Source organism: Lemur catta, chromosome 6, assembly GCF_020740605.2.
Source record: "Lemur catta isolate mLemCat1 chromosome 6, mLemCat1.pri, whole genome shotgun sequence".
NCBI lineage: Eukaryota > Metazoa > Chordata > Mammalia > Primates > Lemuridae > Lemur > Lemur catta.
In genome coordinates, this window is record NC_059133.1 from 81,879,632 (window position 1) to 81,887,623 (window position 7,992).

The window sequence follows — 7,992 nt, forward strand, 5'->3', positions numbered from 1 at the left end:
GAACTAATATTCTTTGTAACAACCTGGATGAAACTGGAGACCATTCTTCTAAGCAAAGTACCGCAAGAATGGAAAATCAAACACAACATGTACTCACTATTAAACTGGAACTAATTGATCTACAATCATGTGCACATACAGTAGTAAAACTCAGTAGAAACCAAGCAGGTGGGAGGGGGAGAAGGGAACGGGTAAATTCACACCTAATGGGTACAATGTGTGCTACCTTGGTGATGGGCACACATATAACTTTGACTCAAATGGCACAAAAGCAATTCATGTAAGCAAAATATTTGTACCCCCATAATAGTCTGAAATATAAATAAATAAATAAAAAGATTCACTCATTCTGTTTTCTTGGAGTTTTCTTTCCATCTACATTTCAATCTTCGCCAATTTCAGATAAGCAACTTAGCAACCAGTCTGTAAAAGTCTTTTTTCCTCAGATTAGTATAAAATATTTCAAGAAATGACTCTCATTACGCCATTTGAGGTCTTGTGCCCATTCCTGGACTAGCCATTTTGACCGCAGGTAGAGATCTATGATTAGCCAAGCAGCCCAGTTTATACCTGTTATCTCAGCACAATGATTAATAGAGGACATTTTCACTCTCTAAAGCTGCCCAATTTCTATAACATGACCTATGTAGTATTCTTGCCAAACTGTTTAATCTAGGGCTAATTATAAAGAAGCAATCAGAGTAATCCAGACTGTGGGACATTCTGTAACATAGCCATCACAGGCGCTTCAAAAATGTCAGCATCATAAATGATATTAAAAAGGAGAGTAAAAGAGACTAAAAAGCATAATAACCAACTGAAATGCATGATCTTGGGGATGGGAGAAGACCTAAAAAGAACATTTTGGGAACAGCTGGGTCTGATGGCAGCATTGAACTTATATAGAGGAATATCTTTTGTCACTGTGAGATAATACAGGCTGAAGGATTTAAGGGAAAGGTACAATAATGTCTACATCTTGCTTTCAAATGAATCCAAAAGAGGGACATATCGATAGAGAAAGAGATAAAGAGAAAATGTCACAAAGCATTGACAGTTGTTCAGCCTGGCTAATTCAACAGATTGTATTCATTGTTTTGTTCTTTTGATGATTCCATACACTTGAAATTTTTCAAAATTAAAAGTTGGAGGGGAAGTGACTCCATTTGAATAATAAATGATAACTCTGTCTATAAGTGGAACAGCTTGGGTTGGTTGTCTACACTTGAACCAACTATTGTTTGGCAGGGAAGGCAAGTCATATAAAAATGTGACTGGTCCAAGTCACAATGGATGTCTAAAATACAGGGAAGAAGAACAAATTCAAAAAGAATATGAAACCAAGGAAAAATCACTGTGCATCAGGCAGTCACCAATTCATGTGCTGTAACATGCAAATTACCTCTAGTCCAAATGCACTTGTTCTTAATTTTCATTTATGAGAAGGAACAAGTGGAGCCATTATCCTCTTAGAAAAGGAAATGCCTTTTTCACAGTTACTTCCCTGAAATTGCCACAGTTCCTTGCATGTACCTAATGGTCAGAAAATCTTCGCTAAGTGAGGCTTAGGAACTCTTCCAATTATGGCCCTGAAATCTGAGTCCCACCTAACCCGAAAACTGTTGGCAGTTATCTCTTATTGCTGTGATTTCTCTAGAGCCTTCCTTCCCTTCCAACCAAAGCCTCTCAGAACCTGAAAACTTTCCTGACACAAAGATTTTTTTTAACATTCAATAAATTTAGAGGATGACCTCTTTATTTCATAATTTTGCAAGGTATTTGAGAACTAAGGCCATTAATAGAAATCTGAGCTTGAATCTCAAATCTCCCATTTCTAAAATGTCACTTTGGACAAGCTGTTTTTCACTGGTCTGAACCTCAATTTCATCTTCTGTAAAATGAGAATAATCCCATCTGCTTTGCAGGCTTGTTGTAAAGTATTGGAAACAAATGAGGTAAAATCTGTAACAGATGTTTCTAGAAATAGGAATGAAGATGATGGTGACCCATCTCCTGCCTTCAGGGAGCTCACAGTCTAGTAACCCATCCCTTCTCACCCAGGTTGCTCCTTACTCCAGCTATTAGAACTTTTGTCCAAAACAAGTCAGTGTTCCTTATATGAGCAAGTACAACATAAATATCTAGGCTTTTGATGTCTGAGGCAACCTAACTGCACAGTATCTTATTTTCTTTTGCATCTTGTTTTGATTTTTAAACATACTCTAATCCAAGTTCATTATAGGGCATCAAGTTCTTTTTAAAAAAAAAAAAAAAGCAGTGCAGGCCTTTCTATATAAAATATCACTTTCTCTTTGCATAAAAATAAGTAATATTCTCTCAAGTTAACTTGGATTTTTTCTACCACTAGATACATCTACATGTTTTTGTGACTAAGTAAGACCTTGTTAGAGTGTAATACATCACCAATAAAGCAGAAGACACCAGCTGGTGTATTATCTGCTTGAAAAATCCATTTTTTTCTAGATGATAGAATCTTTGTTAGCAGTAAATGTGTAATAGATGGAAAGAATGTAATTAAGCTATCTGATAGGTGGTTTGAATTCACAGAATTAGAAAAAACATTATTTTGGCTAGGAAAATTAAAAAGCAAGACTTCAATATCAGTGCATGAAACAATCTGGAATACTAACAGCCGTTGATATTTGGTCTGAATTGAATATGGGGATTTCAAATACAGATTTGGAACTAGTCAAGGCCAAAGAACACAATTTATTCATCTTCATACCACAGACATTTTAATACAGAGGCAAACAGGCTAAAACAGGTGACCAATAAATTATGAATGATCTATGAACAAACAAATGATCATAAAGCTGGAACCACTTTTCATAGGCATTTAGAACCATAATATTTCACAGAATTTAGTAGAATCTTGGTTATGTTGAAAACATCTGCTATTTAACCACTTTAAGAGAGCCACGTATTTTCTATACATTCAGGAGTAACCCTGTGTATAGGTGGTTGCCGATATAATATGGTTTCAGGAACACCAAAGGCCAAGATAGTTTTGAATATGATTTTAAATAACTAAATTTCCTTTTAAGTTTCCATTGTAAAGAATCATTTTACTTAATGCCACTAGAAGAAGAACCCAAAATTTACAAAAGTAGATAATGGCAAAGACTGTTCAAGCGGGTAGGTATTAACTCCTTTCCTTCTCTCTCAACCCCTTAATTTCTGCGTAAAAATAAAAGCGAGAAGAAGGTTGCTGCACATGGCCATGAAGTGCTAACCAAAGAATCCTGAGACAGCCACACACATCAGTCTTTCACCTGAGCCTCAAAAGAGATGTAACCTGTGGAGCTGACCCTAGCTGGAGAAGCTTGCTCAAACTATTTTCTAACTCAACTCCATGTACCTCTTACATGAGACACTGATGAGCCATCTGCTAAGGTGATTGGTTCCAGTTTTTGAACCTGTCTCCTAAGATAAGGATTCTAGTTCCCCCACCTGTCCAGAGAATCAATCTCTCTACCAGCATTTTCCACACTCTGGGCCCCCACCTTGTCTAATTATTTTTCCTCAGTGCTACAGACAGTCTTCCTCTGGCTGCCATCTCAATATCAGTTTCAGTTATCTATTGCTACATAACAAACTGCCCTGTAGTTTAAAACAGTTATGACCATTGAACTGCTCGCAGTTGTGTAACTTGGGCAGTGCTCAGCAGAAAGGACTTCATCTCTGCGTAAGGTGATGTCGGCGGGAGCGCTAACCAGGACTTGAGAATCCAAGATGGCTTCACTCACACGCCTAGCACCTCAGCCGAGGTGCTAAAAGTGCTAGAGTCTGACTACACCTCAGTCTTTGCACATGGTCTCTCCAGCAGGCTAGTTGCAATTCCTTACCCAGTGGCCCAGGAATTCAAGATAGCAGCAGAGACTGCCAGGACTCCTAAGGTGTATGCCCAGAAATGGTACACTTCCATCTCTGCTCCATTCTGTTGGTAAAAGCAAATTACAAGGTCTTTCAAGACTCAAGGGGAGGGGAAACATCCCACCTCAGATGGGAGGAGCAGCACGTGTGTGCAGGGATGGGTGGCCATCTTTGCAGGAGATTAAACTTATGGTTTAATTTCAGTACATTTTAGCTAACACCCATAAACCATCATCTTAGATGGTGACAGAGGTGAAATTTATTCTTGCTTCCTAAATTCATTTCTTACTTTATCATTTTCACATAAGATAATATATAAAATAATCTAATAGTATTTCTGCAGTCCTGGTGAATTGAGACCAGGATCCCTATGAAGTACTCTGGGTAGGTGGGGTAAGTTCTTCAAAAACCACCCAACTCACTAAAAAGTCTTCCTTTCCTCATCCTGTCACAGTTCCAAATAGTCCTATCTTGACAATCCTTCTTTATAATAAGACTCTAAACCAGGAATTAAAACAAGATGTGTTACCTAGACCCAGGAACATGTCACATTATCGGTAAGAAACAATTTTAGAGATCAGCTTGGAAATCACGGGCACAAGGTCTTTGTAGAATGAACACATAGGAGAGGTAAATTTGGAGAGGATTAAGGAGAAGACAAGCAAGATAAAAAGAAAAATAAACCCAAAGAATTTTAGCAGCTGTTACTTTTAAGGAAAACGCTTAGAGGGAACAGTGGACATGAACAGGACTGAGACATATTAAAGAGAAATTCACCTGTGCTAATCTGACCTAAGTAGATCGTTCCATTTTGCTTAACAAGGTTCTATGTGAAAAGCAGTGGATGATATTTTTGCATCATCCAATACAAGCCACAATGTAATTCATTAATTATCTTTTATTAATTTATTATTCTTCACTGACTGCTTGTCAAGGAAGGCATGATTATATACCGAGTTCCAGTTTTCTGCATCCTGATGCCCATTGGAGAACTCAACCACTGAAACCTCTTTTACACCCAGTATAAGGCTAAAAAATATTTTTTAATTATAAAAGTAGATACTACTTCAAAGATTAGTTTCTACTTTTCATTAGCACTTCAAAGAATATACATAGTACAGTAACAACAGCCAAAATAGGGCTGAGTAAACACTTAAATTTTAAAAACATTGAGTACCCTCTTAGCAATGAACCCTATTAATTCACAAAATAAATATCTTATAAACAATCATTATATGTAAGGAAGCAACAGGGATCCAAAGAAAAATGGCCTGTGCTCATGAAGAGCTTAAAATCTGGTAGGGGATGTAAAATGTGAAGACAAAAAGCCATAATATTAATAGCAAATGAACCGTGAAAATGCTGTAGGAGAAATAAAAAAAGGAAAATTGCTGTAGAACATCAGAAGATAGAACCAAGAACAGCTTCAGGGAAGAGAAGCTCTTCCTCTGGGCCTTTGACGATGGGTGGAATTCTTAGAGTGGAAAATAGGAAGAAAAGAGCCTTTCAACACGGAAGGAAGGGCACACAAACAGAAAATGCAGAACGTTTTCCAGGAATAGAAAGTATACAAAGTAGGAGAGTTTGACAATATTTAGGAGCGGTGAAAAATAATAGTAAAATACTGAAAGCTGAAAAGGTAGATGGGACTGTCACTATCATACTAAAGATTTTAGATTCTATTCCTGGGTCTTTAAATATTTTTGCTCAAGTACCCCCAAAAGAATTTTGAAAAAGCTGTATACTTCCTTGTAAAATTTTTCTTTTACATATATATATTTAAAAATAGCCAGCTGGATTCAGTTTAGATGATCTCAATTTTGTTGGCAACATCCAAAGCATCATAATCGGGAGCAGTCGAACATATGCCTTCTTCTCTCCATCAGGCCTGATCAGGGTGTTGACCTTGGTCACATCAGTGTCATAGAGCTTCTTCACAGCCTGTTTGATCTGGTGCTTATTGGCTTTGACATCCACAATGAACACAAGTGTGTTGCTGTCTTCTGTCTTCTTCATGGCAGACTCAGCGGTCAAGGGGAACTTGATGATGACATAGTGAGCAAGCTTGTTTCACCTGGGGGCGCTCTTCCGAGGACAATTGGGCTGCCTCCAGAGCCTCAGTGTCTTTGGCCGCTGGAGGTGGGTGAGTACAGATCTTTTTTTGTGTGGCTGTGGAAGCCTTTTAAGCACTGCTTTCTTGGCCTTCAAAGCCTTTGCTTTGGCTTCAGCTTTGGGAGGGGCAGGAGCTTCCCACTTGGCCTTCGGCGCCATCTTGAGAAAAGGTGTAAAATTTTTCTTTACAATTATGATTTCTTGTCTTAAGTTTAAATAATTGCAAGGATGTAATTTCCAACAATATTATAAATATTAACTTCAAAAAAAACTTGTTACATCAATCTTTTAATATATTCACTGAAATTCAAAATTGTCCATTTTAAAAAACATATGCATACACTCTTCTTAGGCTAAAATTCTACACTCTTTCTTGAACTCCCACTACCATTCCCATTCCTCCATAAAGTTTCATTCTAAAATTCTCAAAAGTCTTTTCTCAGTCACCCTTTCACATTTCTCTGAAAATAAACATATGTTCAATATATAAATGAAATGTGTTTATTTCCTGTTACCATAAGCTGTTTTTACAAAAATGTTCCAGACTATAACATTACAATGATTATCAGTATACAATTGGTCAAAATATGAGTGTTTTACAAATTTTTACAAATGATTATTAACTATAAAAATAAAAATGTTATTAGAAATGAACCCCTTAATGAGATAGATGAGGCTTTTTAATGTATTTTTTAAATGTTTGAAAATGTCTTTATTGGCACCTGATTAATAATTTGACTAGTTATAGAGTTCTCATTTAAAAATCATGTTCTATCTCATTTTGAAGGACTGCACCATTGTCTACTTTTTTTTAGATGAGGTGTTTTTTCAAAACTTATTTCATGTATCAGTGGATGAATAACATTTATTACAAGAAGTAGATTTAACTTCAACTCTATTTCTTATTTTTTGCTTTTATAGGTGTCATTGTAAATAAGTATATGAGAATGAAGGGAGTTCTATTACAGAAATAACACTTAATTCTTTCACCTTTTGAGTTGTATGTCAAAAATTATAATGATCCATGGTCAACAATTATTTGGAGCTGATCATCTGATTACCTCCACATTAATTTTATTCATAGCAAGGCATGAGATAGTATCAACAAGAGGATATTACTAGAATCCACTTACCACCAATATTTCAAGCTGCCCCATTGTTGATACTTCAGAAATTCTGCAACCTGGGCCAATGCACAAGATTCAGGATGAGCGATATAGGCATCTCTTTTGTCAGGTAGGAGAGGAGCAATTGTAAAAGAAGTCATTGGAAAGGAAAACCCACAATTTGTATTCCATCTTCACAGCAGGCAGATCAACTTGAAAAAATTGAGATCTGGAAACTAATGTTCATAAAACTATCTATACCTGAGAATCTCTTGGGAAGTCTTTGTGAGCCTCCTGAGCCATGTGTACCCAGGTTAGAAGACCTCTGCGGTAGGGGACAATTGACAAGTTTTGAGCGGGGAATTAATACAATTATAACCAGGCTTTAGAAATATTAAGCCAAAGGCAAGATACAGATTGGATTGGAAAGGGAAACTCTTCAAAGCAGGGAGACAAATGGAGACCTTATTATAGTAGGTCAGGAAGTTTTAAGGAAGGTTTGAACTAAAATATTAGCTTTGAAGTACAAAGAAGAGAAAGACATTACAGAATAAGAATCAAAATGGTTTAGTAACTACCCATTCTAGTGCTACCCTTTGGAGTCATAAATCATTGTATATGCTTATCACTACCCTCTTCCCTTTAAGTAATTATGAATAACTTTACATCTCTCTTACATTTTCTCTTCTATGAGCTGAATATGTCCAGGTCCTTTCACTGTACTTGATAGGACATAGATTTTAACAGTTTCATCTTCCCAGTCTCTCTCTTGCCCATGAATGGCTTTTTCGGCTATGACTCCCCCCAAAAGAATGCAACTGTATACATGTCACACCTGCCAGTGGAGAATATAGCAGGAAACTTACTTTCCATCTTCTGG

General features: G+C 36.7%; 1 pseudogene; it reads right to left on the bottom strand.

Moving 5' to 3' along the window:
* Positions 1-5,698: 5,698 nt before the first annotated feature.
* Positions 5,699-6,165, bottom strand: LOC123640688 (annotated as a pseudogene).
* Positions 6,166-7,992: the final 1,827 nt, after the last annotated feature.